Consider the following 17806-nt stretch of genomic DNA (forward strand, 5'->3'; position numbering starts at 1 on the left):
GTGTGCAACGGTGGTCAACCATTTTTATAAATACCAGTTCTGCGTAGAAATTGTTTTATGAATCTGACAGACGTAAATTTAATCAGAAAATTCAGTCTAGAAACACATGTAAATATGAGGACTCATTTATTACTCGGTGACATTGAAACTCAATTATTTGCTTAGGAACAGAAATGTGTAAATATCACATAGGGTGGACTGTTAATGCTCACTACAAACAAGAAGTAGAAGGAGTTGATGCACAAGTTACAACTCTGTAATTTTATTCAGAAGAGTGGGGATCGTATCCCCATCTAGCCATCCTTCTACGGGCGGAGGAGGTTTTCTCAATACTTCTGCAATTGCCTTTGGGTTCCGCCTGTAATCATATTCACATGTATTTTTCATTAATCTGTTACATTAGAGGCCACATAATAATATTCACTACTATCTCCAGCACTATGTTTCACATTCTGGTGTCGAATAGGCTATGGTCTAGCTACAGCTTGTTCTTTGTTTAAGAAAAAGATGATTGATCGCTTCATTCAGTCTTTCTCTTCTTCCGAATGCGCACTAGATATTGCGACATCTCAAACTTCACACAATGATGCTTAATTCAAAGAGAACATTCATAAAGTTGTTATGTAACTAAAGCTATTGCATCCACTAAACATTTCAAGGACGTATTTTATTGAACATAACATTTTCTCCGCACTATACTGTAACACAGAATGTCTTTTCCGCTTTACCTGTCGGACTACACGCACTGATGGTACGAAGTCGAACTTATGCTCAAGGTGGCCTCATAAATCTCTTCCTCCGCACTGTAGGGAATGCAAGTTATTATGAGACAAGAAACTGGAATAAGGTGACCCACAAACTACGAAATTCCGTGGGACCGGGTATTGATATCCACCCGAAATAACATCCGCCTGCCTTCAAGGGGGAACGTAAATAAACGCAGCTTTCGATAATACATCACAACAAGGGCGACCGCAGCTCATAATTCGCCGCTAGCACAATCACATAAATTTATTGTGTCATAAACTGTGAAACAACATCTGTTTGTCGTATCGTGAAAGAAAGAGCCACAGTGAGCCATCGCAAAGATATTGTAAGATAAATCAAATATTTAAGTGTTTAAGTAACGCTGATTAGAACACTTTGAATACTATAGAGGCGAATTTACACATTAACGGTACTGAAAATAAATTAGTTAACTTTTAAGGAATGTGCAGAACAATTCTAGATTTCCGGAACGTCATGGTATACAAAACACGATAATTTAATTTTATAAAATTGGGGCCTCGGTCTGATCTTAGTAATGTAGCAAAACAAGAGCAACCATACGATACTTTGTAAGGGGAGGGGTGGACATTCGGTGTGGAGCATTTGTAATATTTTGGAAGACGAATGTAAATAGCCGAAAAAAAATCCATTTCCAATTGTGTTAAAATATTGCCCAATATCAACTTTTATATCATTTTCTTGAACGAAAAACACCTGACTACACTATAAGCTGAGATGACAGAAGTCATGGGATAGCGATATACACATGTACAGATGGCGGTAGTATCGCGTACACAGGGTATAAAAGGGCAGTGCATTGGCGGAGCCGTTATTTGTACTTGGGTGATTCATGTGGACAGGTTTCCGACGTGATTGTGGCTGTACGACGGGTCCTCTGGTCCAACTGAACCGATCATTGACAGGAAATGGTCATGTTCGGCTACTTGGTAATCATTTGCAGTCACTGATCGACTTCATGTTCCCAAACACTGTCAGTTCATCAGGCCACAATTGTTTGCGTTTTGTCTGAAAAAAAAATCTCGATTATTTGAGAGGTTGATTTACCCTCTCATATCGCCCGACGTGAATCCCATCGAACATTTGTGGGACATAATCGAGAAGTCGGTTCATGTACAAACATTCTGCACCGACAACACTTTCGCAGCTATGGACAGCTGAATATGCAACGATTTGTTGAGTCCATGCCACGTCGAGCTACTGAACTATGCCGGGCAAAAGGAGGTCCGACAGAATAGCAGGAGGTATCCCATGACTTTTGGCACCTCAGTGTATCTTTTGCTTTTCCTGATAGAGGGGGGTGAGCCGTGCGTGGCTCGTGTTCCCGCCATCTCTTATTTTACATCCTGTTCTTTTTTTTACCATACTGCCACCTCGTTACGTTAGTTTCAGTTTATGTTGTCACTGAGTTGCTGCTTTGCCTCCCAATTAGCGGCAGCAGCGGCGTTTATCGATATAAGCCCTGGCGTATTATCTTTGCTGACTGCTATTACTTCCCGGTTGTCGTAGAGTTGCGACGCGGTGGAAGTCGGTCGTGTTGGAGCAGTAGTGAAGGCTTGGATAGCTATAACTTTCCCGACTGTCGCCGGCACACATGAATCGAACTGGGGACGGCCTTGGTTCATCGTAGGTTAGTTGTCTTACCGGACGACGTGTATTTGCTCGCCGGGCGCTTATGGGTTGGTCGTGTGTGTCTCAACTCGTGGTTCGGCCGTGTCATTGCTCAGTCACTGTTTTTAGCATTGGTTGCGTTCTTCGTCCTAGAGTTTGTGAAATTGTGTGTAGCTTGTGATGTCGACTGCTCAGTTATTTTAGTGCTGTCTCCATGCTGGTGTTCGAGGATTCGGTCGGTTGGCGTGGAACAGCAAGGATATCTCCGCGGGGCGTAGTTTGGCTGGGCTCGCTGGCAGTCTTTAGGCAGTGTCGGGGTGTGTGGGGCTGTTCCCATTGCTACGACGTCTGTGGCTCACAGACCCCGGATACGAAAGCTGAGTTTGGCTTTTGGTTCTCATTGTTGGCTGTTGGGACATTCCCACTAGCAACAACGCCTATGTTCGAGTTGGCCAAGATTTAGCCATCGTCCGGTGGAGTCTAACTGTATTTGGTTATTTGTAATTGAAGTGCACCAGCGGAATTTTCTGCCTTGTGGCTGTTAACGTTCCGGTTACCTGCCCTGACTGTTGACGTAAATTTAGGCAGTGTCCTTTCCTCACCATGTTGTCGCTGTCCAGCACGGTGTGTAGTTCGGCAGCTTAATGTATGCTTGGTTGTGGGTGTCTATACCTTTTACGTTTTGCGATGAACTCCCGGTTGTGTGCTGGTCGAATGGAGCGCAAGTTACCTTGTCGGTGGGTCCGTTGACTGTCTGTTGGTTGGTTTGTAACCTCCCCACAAAATATAAATTCACATTTAGTGTAACCTCAAAACAGAAAAATTCCTAAACTTCTCAACAGTAAAAATTATACTTATGTCGTTCACATTCTGTGTAACGTCCCAACACAAAAAAAATTCAGTAACCTGGTAATAATACAATGTAACTAATCTCTCAATTAAATTGTCGCTCACTTTTAATTTTTCAATAATTGACTGTGAATTTAACCTGGTAAATTTTGGACGTCAGCAGTGCTGCGTCACGGCCCTGAAAGATCATTCTGAATAAAAAAGAAAAATTCTTACCTCAATGAAGTCGCCAGATAACGCATATATATCTGCTCTTACAAAAAATTTTTGTGGCACAGCCCTGTGCAATGCTGGCCGATAGATTTGACATTTATGAAAGGAAATAATTGATTTCTCTTTTGCAATAATCGGGATGATCATGGATTGGAGAAATTAGTAAATTCTTTAAATTGAAATGAATGGTTGTTAAAAGTTTCTTTTTATGAGAAAGATTATTATTAGGAGATGTTTAGAACATTTACATGGGACTTGAGATAAAATTACTACATATGCGCGAGGCTGCTTTTTTACCTTATACAATAATGCTCAGGGTCCGGCATCGCTGCACCACGACCGGCCCAGCCAACACGATACACCAGGCGAGACGGCTCGCTAGCAACTACTTACTGCTACAGCTATACAGTTCCTACTGCATACAACACTGCTCTCTGGTCTGAGATTCTCTTATACCTTACATATCGCAGGCAGCGCGTGAGAAATACATCGAAATTACATCTGCTCGGACCTCTTACAGGGTTTTCGTCGGATCGAAAATGGTTGGGCCGACTGCCTGTCTCACCTAAGTGATCGTTAGTATTTCAAGTGCTGGCCGACCCCCAAAACTTCTGAGCGCCGTTAGCTGCACTGCGTTTTCTTATTTTCTGTTGTGTGTATTTGTTTGGCTCATAGCCGATGGTTTTGAATTAAAGTTGAATTGTTTTTAGTGGTGTTTTAAGTCATGGGTCTTCAGCCACTTTAAAACTTAAGTTCCTTACTTTTCAAGTGTTTGATCGTTTGGGGCCTTCAGCCTAATTTAAGATAAGGCTTTGTTGTTTAAATTTATTTTACCTTGAGTTTTAAGTCATGGGGGCCTTCAGCCGTTTTTAAATTAAGGATCTTTATCTTTCGAGCATCAGACTGTTTGGGGCTTTCAGCCTAATTGAAGATAAGGCCTTCTGCCTTGTGTGTTTTTATTTTATTTCACCTTGAGTCTTAAATCATGGGCCTTCAGCAGTCTTTAAATTAAAGTTGTTGCTTTTCAAGTGTTAGATTTTTGGGTCTTCAGCCAAATTATAGAACTTACTTAACGTGAGGCCTTCTGCCTTCTAAAAATTCTATTTGGCGTTTTGAGTTTTTGAGTTTTTTTTAAATTAAAGTGGTTGTGCCCTTAAGGCATAAGATAGTGTGGCGTATTCAGCCGATAACTAAGTTCAAGAATTTGTACTGTAGTGTTTGGTCAAATAAATAAAGTTACATGAGTTCGAGTGTAACTGCGATCCGCTCATTTTGGCCCCTTTCCACAATTCCAACTACCTGTCCTGTCCTGCGGGTTTAGCAGGCAGTTTCAGGGGGAGGGGCGGCGGCGGCCCCCACTGCCCGCGAGCATGGGGGCCCTTGCAGGGAAATTTAGGCAAAATGAAATTAGGGGTATCCAGGCGTTTGAAATGAAATTTCTCAAACGAGATAAGAGATACGTGTAAGCAGACTTCCTCGGTAAAGACACATGCCATGGAGAACGAAATGTATTTGCCGTGTGCTAAAATATTCATGTCTACACGAGTACATTAGGATGGTATGTATTTACAAGATGACCCACTGCTCCGTTAACATTTGAAAACTCAATTCTTCACGGCATAATGTAGGTAAAGAGGTAAACATTGAAACAGGTACTTGAATGACATAGTGTTTTCTCGAAACGAAAACAAAGTGCACAAAATCACCGACAGATGGCGCTTCATATGATACAAAAGCAATGATCAGCATAACATTTGATATTTCACACAGACGATGTTCGTTGTAAAAAATGCTCAACTTGTCGGCCGTCATTCATCGACAGTATCCATAGTCCAGGGACAACGTTGTGAACAGCACTGTACTGCATATCAGTTGGTATCTTGAGTAACTGCCACTGGGTATTGTCTTTCAGCATGCCTAATGACGTCAGACGATCGTGGCAGACTTGCGGCTTAAGGTAACCCCACAACCAGTAACCACACGGATTGAGCTCTGGGGCCTGGGAGGCCAAGCAGGACGGACGTGGCGCCTCAGCACGCTGTCCTCACCAGACTATGTCCGCAAGAGATGCAGCAATATTGGGCGGAGCAGCATCGTGCATAAAAGTCGTTCCTTCTAGCAGGCGTTTATCAGCCAGACAAAGAATGGTCTGACTCTCTTGGCAGATGGAACGCCAGCCGGAGGGCTTTATTCTGCACTCGTTACAGTGTTTACAGATGGATGTCTGCCACGTTTCCCCATACCCGGCCGCGTACTCAAGCACCGGCCTGATAAGTGCTAAGTAGAGGGGCCATGCTGCAGGGGGGGGAGTGGTGGGGGGGCGGGGGGGGGGGGGAGCGTAGTCGTGGTGTTGAGTAGAGCATACAGGAAGCGCATCCTTCTGAGCGCTCGGTCTCTCAACTCCCGGATGTGTGGTTCCCAAATCAGGCTCCGTTCCAAGGTGACGCCGAGATAGTTTCCAGGGCGACACCACGGAATGGGACCTCTCATGATCCGGACTTGGGGCAGCGCATCGGGAATTCGCCAGCGTGTAAACACCACAGCCTGGCTCTTTGCGGCATTGAACTTCGACACAAGGCAGCTTCCCGATGCTGCAACGCCGCTTCCGGGCGCTCTCGACGATATTCTACGCGTTGGCGAGGACATCGCGAAACCCGCTGGTCAGTGGGCTCGGCACCTAACTTCACTGGCGCCCAGCCACCAGATGGCCACATCTGCTCCTGGAATGATCACCTGGCAGCAAGCGACGAAGAAAGCGCCTCAGTGACAACCTAGAAGACGAACCAAACTGAGACGACAACACATCCACTAAGATTCCTGAATCAGGAACAGCAGGCTCTGCTTAACCTGCATCGATCGCGCATGGGGTGCACGTGAGCCACGACACACGCACGCACGCACATTACAACAACACACCAACTGAAGTAAGAACGGAGCTAATAATTTACCATTCTTTCCTCGAGACAATAATCAAACTTTTCCCTGCCATTTACCACAATCTTCGTAAATGTGGTGCAGAAACCACAAAAGATTGACTCAATATAGAAGGTAACTCTGTAAACAAAAGATAAAGAAAACGTAAGTATTAGCACATGGGTTCCACCAACATAAGTTTACCACGGATCTAAGAAAAATTCAGGTCATTGATGAAGGAGAGGAAAAGAAACTAAACTGTATCAGTGGGATTCGTTGGGTACGGAACCTAAGGTAATGTTCGATAATGTGGAATCTACCCGTGTGTTTGCTGTCGTGGGACCCTTAACTGACATGCAAGTTAGGGAGCAGAATCAAAATGTTACGCAAATCACACCCAAACGGGTTTGAACAAGGTGTAACGAAATCTTATAATGACCTGATACAAATCCCACGTGGGGTGCCTAGCCTCTCATAAAATTTATTCTTTAAATTAATTGATAAAAGTTCCTCTCCAAAAATGATGCTGGAAGAGAATTCTAAAAATTTACAAGTACATTTTTTTTAATGGAACTGATCACGAATTTATACAAAAAACAATCATGTATACTAACATAAACAAAACACGAAAATTGTCCTCACTTGAGAGAAGTGTTGCCAATCACCTTGCATAAGAAACACTACATGAAATCTAGTGTGCTTCTCTAATACGAGAAGCGGGACCAAAGAGAGAAGGTGAACCGTATAATATCGATAAATAAGTGGGTGATCGGATGCAGTACGACGATATCACCTACGGAGGCAAAATGGTTCCACGGATTCAACCGCTGAGAATTCTCAGTTCGAAAACAAAACAAAACAAAAAAACAGCTGAAACCCTACAGACCGGAGCTGTCTGTATTACGGACAGTATGGAGCAACGTGGCGTGCTGATGAGAGCTGCTACTCATTGCCGAGCGCTACGTGGACAATGACTTGCAAGCCGATCGAATCACGAGACCCAAAAGAAAACTAAGTGTTTGTGCGGGTAGCCGGAGAAGTGAAACTGTGAATGAAATTATTCAGCAGCAAGGGCCGCAAAGTATGCAACAGACTCTGTGGCCGCCAGGAGCCAACTCTCTCTTCTCTACCAGCCTGCGCTCAATGAGCGACCACTCCGCTCGTGCCAGAATTCTGTCAGTCGTCGCCGATAAACAAAACTTTCGCCGATTATAGCCTTACAACATATTCATCAAAACTCCCACTATTGAACTCCGTCAACCTAGGAGATAATACGATTCCTTCCCGCCAAATCTCGACGGTGACAGCAAACGTGTGCTGACGTAACAGTCAAGCAGCCTGTCTTCGCCTCCGACGGGCTTTGCGAGGGAAGCTTACTGGCGATTGGCGGTTACATCAACATGGAATTTTCCTGTCCAAAACATGAGGTTTTCGCCAGAAAATGGCGATCATCCGTCGCTCTGGCAACTGAGACCCGATATGAAAAGAGAAAGCCTCCAACTATGGGCGGGTCGGGACTCCGGCCGCAATTCCCAGTGTCGGATGCGACCCCCACTTCGTGCTATTTTGAGTGGTTGGCCTCCTCACAGCTCAAAAGAACCCCTCGTCTCCTATGTGAAATTAACAGATTTAGGATATGCGTGCATCCTACTCCCGATCATGTACATGCCGGTACGTACTGTGTGATTACCTGCTTTGCATGATAGTGTAATACGGTAGCGAAATGACATTAATTTGCGTGTGTGCAAATTCAGATTTTATAAATGCAAGGTAGGCTGGTTTGATGGCCCTCGATAACCATATGAAGAGGCAAGAGGACCTTCCACCTTGCATGATTTGCATGTGTGTTACATTCTGTGTAGTGGAGGATGCACAATACCTGTAACTAGGCAAAAACAAAAACAAAAAAAACATTCCTAACGTAGCGTATAAAAACACTTCAAGATTCATTTTGTCCGATTTTGTAGTATAACTTAAAAAAGACATCTTCAATACAGGAGAGGTAGAAAATCACGCATGACAAACATCATCAAAAGTAGTCATGTAAACAAATGCACTAGAAAATCAGAATAATTTCTCAAAACGCATTGTGCTAAATATGAAAAAATAAGTACCTGGTGTAGTTTTTCATTATTTAAATCATGACTGACACAGCTGCAGGCTTTCCTAAGACATTGATTATGGTGAACGAAATTAATTAAGTAATGGGTCCATCAATCTAGTAATAATAATAATTATTATTATTATTGGTGGTAGTAGTAGTAGTAGTAGTAATAGTAGTGGTATTTGTGTACGTGTATTCTCTTGTACTCAGGGTTTTGTTATTATTGTTACAGACCATGCTCCCCTTCTGGATGAGAACAAGCAGGTGTCCAACAAGGAACTATTGCCTGAACCACCGCAGCAGCGGCCATTGTCCGCAGCGTGTCTTCCCTACCTGTAGAACGTGCTGTCATTCGATTATCCCATAGCACAACCACAGTAGCAGCAGCAACCGGAATTTGATTCTCAACTAAGTGCCAGCAGAATACTGTTATTCATCAGCATGTACAGTTTGGCTGCCAGTGAATTAAATGTGTGAACGTAGGTCTAGAACCCGACAGTGACTTTTGAGTAGTTACAGATGTACAAAATGTTCGATGTGCAGTATCCATGGTACGAGTGAGACTATCAGTGTAGCATGAGGGACTGCATATAAACTGTCCTACCAAGATTACTCTTATAGTAATTAAGCCAATTTCAGATCTCAAAATAAATGACTGTTCCTTTTCTTGATGTTCCTGAAGCAGAAATAGATGAGGTCGGCTAGTGGACTGCATTTGGAGCAATGAGTGTTCCGATGTGGTTGTCTTAATTCTCGTTGCAGTGAAGAGAAATACAATTGACCGTTTGCTGCATACCCGGCCGCTAAACTGGCGTCTTCCTATCATGCCCGTGCCATCTATCTGGAGCCTTTATTACTAGTTAGTGAAGCGAGTAGGCCTAGAATTGAAATTCAGCCTCACCACCACTGGGGAGATGGAAACACTTTTTGATCCTTCAATTTTTGCATATAAATAATTCCATAGACAACACTGGCGTAGTTCTTCATTCGCCTTCCTACAACTTCTTTCCACACATTAACGTACAGCTTAAGAGCGAGAGTGAACTACAGAATAAAGCAAACATTAAATATCACGTCTATTTGAGTGCAGTTCGAACATGCATTATACCTCTGCTCAGAAAGGAACTTTACATTAGTACTTAACAACTGTGAATGTTCGTTTTGTGTGAATATGTATGATAGAGTTTGGTGACAAAAGCAGATACTAATAGAGAAGAAAATAAAAACAGATTACGATCTCTCACTTAGACCAATTGACCTTCAGATGTTTGGGACGAATGTGTCAGTAGTGGATATGTACGGTGAAGCTATGGTTGAACTAATTTTAGGCAACATATGGGTTTACATAAAACATTTAAGTGTTGTGAATTTGAATTATCTATACTGTGTCTTAATTATTGCTACAAATGGTCTAACGTGCTGGCGTCTGAATGTAAGAGCTCTATGCTGTGGTTTTGTGAACTGTTTGAGTGAGAACGATAAACAAGAAGCAATTAGAGTACTGCATAAATGAATGTGCTCTTCCAGTACCAAACGGTGTAAATGTGGAGCCTATAAGTATAATGTCCGTTGAAGCAGAATTCACAAACTGTATTCCTATGGACATTGTGGCACCTATTGGACTGAATGCTGTACAACCTGAACTGAAGATGTATAGAAAGTAACTGTTCGTATAACATTGCTCAACACTATGAGTGTAACATGTATATATGCAAGTAAAGAAAACGCAAAAAAACTGTTTTACTATTCTATGCAACCCCCATCCTATGTTGCAGATACACGTAAACACATGAAGAGTCAGTGTTCCTGTGCCGCCTCACTTCAAGTCATTACTCCATACCATAATGGCGTCAGCCATAGCCATTCATCTGTCTGTTAGAGAACTCACCTCAAATGGTGCAGCCAACAGATTTCTTTCATTACTGTGGAGTTTAATAGAACACTTTATACAGACATGTAAATCCGGCTATTCTTGTAGAAAATATGTGTGCAATGCCAATGTAACTGTAAAATGTGAATAATTATGATAATAATAATAATAATAATCTGCCTCTTACAATATCCTATTCATATTAATTCCTCATTAGAAGGGAATAACAACGATATAATAAAATATAAAAAATAACTAATGGTTTTATTAAAAATAGTTTTTTTTTCATTTCTTTTGTGCTTTAAATATGCAAGTATAAATATTATTTTTGTTTAACGAATAAAAAGGTGGTTTCAGGCAGCGCTGAAAATTACTTTCCATTTCTTTTGCACTTTAAAAATAATAATCTACGTACTCTTTTGAAACTGTGTATCCTATTTACTCATATACAACATTTTTACATGTTTAAAAATTAATGTATACAATATTTACACTTAAAAATATTATAGCGATACATTTCTTTTCTTGTTCACACTAATACTAATTGAATATAGAAGACTACAGGTACGGGTTTTCCTGCATACAGGGTGAATCACCTAAAACTTGCACTGCAGATATTGTGGAATTGAAAAGTACAATTGATGTGCAGTTTTCACAGAATGGATAGGTAGTCAGGGCCTGGTATTGTTAGCCAATAGATAGAGTGTAATAACACTTAGAAAATGTACTTTTGGTGCAAACGTACAAATTTTTCAGTAGAAAAATGCCTGTCGACATCAACAAACTAAAATTAGGTTAAATTATAATGTCACTGGTGTTAGTTGCAGGATCCTAGTGCGAGTTATTTACGAGATATCGTACTTTGATAAGTTTCCTCACTGACACTTGTTTGTTCCACTCAACCTGTGCAGTCTGCAGTTCGTGGTCGTGCGGTAGCGTTCTCGCTTCCCACGCCGATTCCCGGCGGGGTCAGGGATTTTTTCTGTCTTGTGATGACTGGGTGTTGTGTGATGTCCTTAGGTTAGTTAGGTTTAAGTAGTTCTAAGTTCTAGGGGACTGATGACCATAGATGGTAAGTCCCATAGTGCTCAGAGCCATTTGAACCATCAACCTGTGCAGTTGCTAGGTACAATGTTGTTATGTTTGCTTATAGTGTGCCTGTGTGTTCCTCGAGTGCAGTGTGACTTGTTAGTCAGTAAGTATGCGACAGTCAAAGCAATAGATTGTGAGTGGAGGAGGGGATTTACCAATGCTGAAAAAGCTGACATATTTGTGGGGTAAAGAAAGTGTGGGATAAATGTGTTCATTCTTGTCTGGTGAATGTGGCAAAATATACCAATAGACATCAGCCATCTTGGCAGTTATTTATCAGCCTCTTGAACCAGTTACGTAAAAGTAGTAGTGTAACAAAAGGAAACCAGTAACAACAGAAGAGGGTGAAATTAATGTTCTTGCTGCTGTCATAGTTGATATGCAACACAAGAAAGTAGCACAAGTCAAGCAAGTCTCCTACACATTCTCCATTGACATAGGTTCCATCCCTGTCACACGTCTCTCCATCAAGAGCTGCACAGGAATGGTTATGAGAATCATGCTAACTTTGGTATATGGGCATATATCATACATCTTGTTTAGTGATGAACTTACCAGTCATAGCCAGGCAAACCACCGAAACATGTACTATTGTTCTGTTGAAAATCCCTGTTGGCTTTTTCAGGTGAAGGTCAGCAACCATGGAGTGTAAACGTGTGGTGTTCGATAGTGAACGATCAGCTTATAGGCCTGTGTTTCATAGACAGAACACTCAATGCACGCAAGTCTCACAGCCTCCTGACAGACCATCTTCTACAAATGCTAGAAGACAATCCTGGGCAGACTAGGATGAACCTGTGGTACTAACATGATGGCCATTCAGCTCATAGTGCACGAAGTACTACAGCATGTCTTCACAAACTGTTTCCAAATCATTGGATATCATGTAGAGGATCTGTACAGGAAAGTTAAAAGGCGCTGTCTACAAGGAGATACCACCTACACATGAAGATATGCAAAGATGTATTACAACAACTTGCTGGGATATTTCCACTTAAATGCTACCACATGTGCAGCAGTTGTTCCATACCAGACTTTAAGCATTTACTGCTACTGTCATGGTTATTCTGAACACAACCTGCAATGGACAGTTGTCCTGTTACTGAGTAGAATCCAAATAACTAGTGCATGCACTTGTGTTGTCTTTAGTGTGTGCTGCCACATATATTGCACATGTATTGGCGTGGGAACTTTTCAAAACACGATATTTCATACATGACTCGCACTAGACTCCTGCAGTGAACACCACTGACATTCTAATTTATCCTATTTTTAGTCTGTTGATGGTAACAGGTATCGTTCCATTTAAAGAAGTGTATATTTGCGAAAAATGCACACTTTCAAACAGTTATTACAAACTGTTTATTGGCTAACAATATGAGCTACTGACTACCAATCCATTCTGTGATAACCATGGATTAATAGCACTTCCCATATCTGAAATATTTGTAGTGCAAGTTTCAGTTAATTCACACTGTAAATAGTTTTCTATATATGGGGGACTAGCAGCACACAGGTGGATGAGAAACACACACACTCACACGCACACACACACACACACACACACACACACACACACACACACACACACACACACACCACTGTGTGTGTGTGTGTGTGTGTGTGTGTGTGTGTGTGTTTTTCTCATCCAGCTGTGTGCATATAGAGTATGTATATATGCTGAAAGGACGCAGTGTACCAGGCTACGACCTCTTTCGCCCAACCGGAATACAACAAATCACAATGCAATAACTCACGACGTTCCTTCTGATTTTTCTGAAACGATTCCCAATACGTCTCAATAAATTTAGCACGCGACCAATGACTAACCAAAAACGGATCCGTATAATCGAACTTCTTCGTACGTTTCACCCACCTACGTAGACGAACATTAAATGACATAGCAGGCTCATTACAATCTGTAAAAGGTTCAGCATCACACTTAGAAACGTATATTAATGCTGCCTTCCTACTCCTACATGATTGAACATCGAATACACCTACAATGTGTGTGTGTGTGTGTGTGTGTGTGTGTGTGTGTGTGTGTGCGTGTGTGTGTGTAGTGTGCAAGAGCCCCCATCCAGGGAAGTTTGGCTGCTGATTGCAAGTCTTATTTCAGTCGACGCCACACTGGGCGACTTACATTCTGGTGATGAGGATGAAATGATGATGAGGGCAACACAACACTCAGTCCAGGAGCAGAGAAAATCTCCAACCTGGCTGGGAGTCGAACCCAGGCCCGCTGCATGGGAGGCAAGCACATTACCACTCAGCCAAGCAGGAGGACCACATTATAACATATACAAATTACTTACAGACATAGTGTGCAGTCATACATACGCACATACACGCAACTATGGCAAATGCTTCACCTACCTACTCCCCTCCCCCCCCCACTCCCCCCCCGACCCATACACACACACACACACACACACACACACACACACACACACACACATACACAAACGTGCTCACATAGTGTGCGACCTCAATCACTCTCGATCGTATAGTGTGAGAACAGGATGGTCAGAATTCTATCTGTATAGATGAAGCACCTGTCACCATGGTGCAGTAGGCTCAGTTTCAGCTGCAGTACAGTAACTACCTTATGACACCATGACGAAAAGACTACTTGGTGCATTAGATGTTGAGAACCATCTACACCACAGCACATGCATTCTTAGTAGTCTGCAGTCATGACTGCCTACGCGGCCACGTGAAGCACACAGTTAGCCCACCTTGACATCTGCATGTACATTGTATGCACATATTTTGGATCTGAGCCCCATAAGCTCCCGAGTTTGACAGCCATTTGCCTCATCTTTCATGAGGTCATAATATTTTCTACTGAAGTGTTATGTCATAAGGATCATCAGCCGCATATCCAGACATGTCGAATTCCTCAGGATGCTACTTAATTACTTATTATGGATTGCAGCCTTTTAATCACTTAGTGAAACTGTCTGTATCCACATAAAGTAATTTGTCGTCAGCGAAATTTGGTTTTGCAAACTCATTAATGTAATCAATACATGCAGAGTTTGGAGAGTTCCTGAATCCACACATCAATACAGACAGGCTTCATGAAATCCACTGAAATGTTAGCTGTCTCCACATCAACTAGTCCTTCATTGAATATTGTGGTCCACTTTAAATTTGGCCTGGAGATGTAATCACTTACGTCATATTGCCCATTCCATTGGTAAATTAAATTAATTTAACCCTGGTTTCTAACATTCTCCATGGTTTTTCTGAAAACAGAGTTATTCATTACTTCATAAAAATTCTTTTCATAATCACACATGTGCGAACCCTCTTTTCCATATTACAATCAATGTGTTTCTTCAACCTGGAATGTTGCTTGAAGCAGATGGTGTGCATGATTCTAGTAAGTCTCATTCCCAACCTGAGACATTGCTGGTAGTTTGTGTAATGTAGAATGTATCTTTGTTTCTTCCCCAACGTTGTCATGAGCTTGAGGATGGAACTATTTTGTGGAACTAGACACTCCAGTCACAGCAGCAAGTCGCTGTGCACAACATGCAAATTGATGGGATATTCCAGATCTGCCTCCAGGACAAGTCCCCAACCAGCAATTTGGATCTCTCTTCCAAATCTGACGAGTTGAGCTTCAGATAGCCATTGGTGTCCTCCAAATGAGACTGTTGTATGGCAGGTGCATAGAGATTGTTTACATACAGGTAAAGAATGTAATTCAAATCTTCAGGTAATCATTCGTGGGTTATTCATTTTAACATACCTGTGCTCACACTGACAATATCCCCCACAAACCCCACATTCTAATAAACAACATACCAACACTGGTTAACAATTACGTGTTGATACTTGACTTTTTAACATTGAGTCCACCAAAAACGCTGGTGCGATCTAATAAAAGGAAGTATGTATCCACGTACACACTTCAGAATTTCTGAAAAATGTCTGCAAGCAGGTGCACATCTGTATCCATGTGATATTTAGCGAATCCTGACAAACATTCACCATGTGCCTATACTCCACCTCTATTATGACAGTGCTGCTGAGTTTGCAGGTCAATGCAGTTATACTGGGCAGTGTGGTTTCACAGAGCCTCTCCGCTGAATCCCGGAATTCATAAAGCAAGACCCCTTCTTTGTCACAAGCTGAAACTTTGCATCATCAAGCATAGGCATATCTACACAGTGCAGTATTTCATCATGTTCCTCAAGAGATGCATACGTGATTCGTAATGAAGCCAGTTATTATTGATATAATTTGCTTCGAGAATGAAATATATTTTTCTACATTGTCATGTATTACACTGACCTTATTATTCTTCAACTTGAAATCACCCAAGTGCGCAGGAAGAAGACGAGCACCATATCTGCTCAAATTATGGATACAGAATGGTATGTGTAATAGCAGTTTGTATTTCTAGGTGTACGCATTATGACTTGCACTGTGGAACTTGCTGTTAGATAACGGTGGTCTCTATATGGAGCTTCCGCATCTCTATCCAGTGCCAGCAGACAAATATGATAGTCCTGTTGTTTGGTCATAGGAATGTTGTTGTGGTGAATATCGTCAACACTCACTTCAACTTATTCGAGCTCAGAGAGAAACTATTTCGCAGTATTATCTCTGATGTACGATTCGAAATGACTGAGACTGGAAGTCATAGAAGCATACAACTTGATACACCACGTGTCATTCTGTGAAAGTGGTGTGAAAGGCTGTGGGATCACCTCACAAGATGCCATAGGAATTATTAAGCACTCAGTCAACTTATATAAACTTAATAACTTATATCCTCAATCGACAATTCCGCAAGTACTGGCTCCTGGCTCAAGCAATCAGACAAATGTCTTTCTAGATACACTGAGTTGAGGCATCAGCAGCAAAAATACCTTGTACCATGATGTTTCCACGATTGGGTGGAAAGTAAGTGGGATATGTTTTTCAGTTAGATGTAGTGATGCTTCTCATCCCTGGAGATGAGCAGAAAATCAATTTGTTTCGCATGCTGACTGGTTACTTTGAAGAAATAGATGGGTCTAACCACTTTATGATTTACTTCTTTCTGCACAGGGTAGTCGTCGTTGACTCCTGATTTGCCTTCCTTGTGTTTCTTCAGACCATAAAGTTGAACTGAATAACTAGGTTCCTGGATTTTAATAGGAATTGAAGGCCCTTCGAACTTATAATACCAGCAGACATTAGTTGTTCTTTGTATGTCCATAAGAGGTGCATGATTTGAGTATTTTCTGTTACAAGCCAGAAGCAACCATGCAAATCAATATTATCCTCCTTTTTGGTATTACATACATTAATATATCCCCATTTACCGGCAAGATCCTTTGGAAGATTAATGTAACTAGACTCCCCATCAATAGGATCAAAGACATGTGAGTACACATCAAGAAGGAGTACATAACTGAGAGTTTTACCAGACACCCTTTCCTGCAAATAGGAAAATCAACTCAGTACGAAACTCACAGTAAGGGGTAAGAGGGGAGGGGGGGTGAGGTTGCCTGCCGTTGTGTGTGACTTGAATACTTACCATGTAAGTGCTGAATGAATTAATGCACGCCCTTAAAAGACAATATCAGTAACTGATAACCCAGAGCACTCAGATACTGAGAGGAGGGAGAAGAAAGTTCATATTACGAATAAGAAGTGTATGTCAGTTCATACATTAAAGGACTGGAGTTTTTCAGTAAACAGATGGGCCTGCATAATTCCCTAGCTGCAAGACGCCATCAATTGTGTAGATGTGATGTCTAAAATTATATTTCCCATTCATGATGAATGACACAGTGAATGTTCACTGATGAAAAGAGATGTGCATAAATAAATTAAATACCGTTTATTGATAATCTGACTTAAAAGTAATTGTACATTTTCTAAATCACACATATAAATACTGCTGTTGCCACCATACATTTGTTTGTGTCTCTGAATTGGAGGACAGTTGTACTTCTCAAGAATCCTTATTGATGCACTCTTGAAGATATCCCGCAGCCAAAACACGTTCTCACGGCCTTTGACGTAAACTGTGCTGTCTCTAAATCACAGGGTCAGAGAATGTCACCATATTTTCACGCAACGTTCCCACATCATCTCAGCATATTCCACGACGATAACCAGCCACCCACGCAACTGTTTAACGAAATTTAACACAGTGTATTGAAATAAATAATTTGGTTGAAGCAACGACTGTGGAATAATTCGTTAATACTTGTGTTGGAGAATGCAGTGAATACAACATCTTTAAACTAAACACACATTGCCCACAGTCATTTTAAAACCCCTGTACACCCACATCGATGTTTGCATACTGTGAGCTCATCGTGAAACATGTTGAATTTGGTGAAACACCTCCAAATTTA

General features: G+C 41.7%; 1 protein-coding gene across 1 annotated transcript in view; it reads right to left on the reverse strand.

Annotated features, from left to right (window-relative positions):
* The window catches only part of LOC126456067 (outer dynein arm-docking complex subunit 4-like), a 402992-nt gene that overhangs the window by 158446 nt on the left and 226740 nt on the right, over positions 1–17806 (reverse strand). The window lies entirely within an intron of this gene.

The sequence above is a fragment of the Schistocerca serialis genome, chromosome 2 (genome assembly GCF_023864345.2).
Source record: "Schistocerca serialis cubense isolate TAMUIC-IGC-003099 chromosome 2, iqSchSeri2.2, whole genome shotgun sequence".
Classification (NCBI taxonomy): domain Eukaryota; kingdom Metazoa; phylum Arthropoda; class Insecta; order Orthoptera; family Acrididae; genus Schistocerca; species Schistocerca serialis.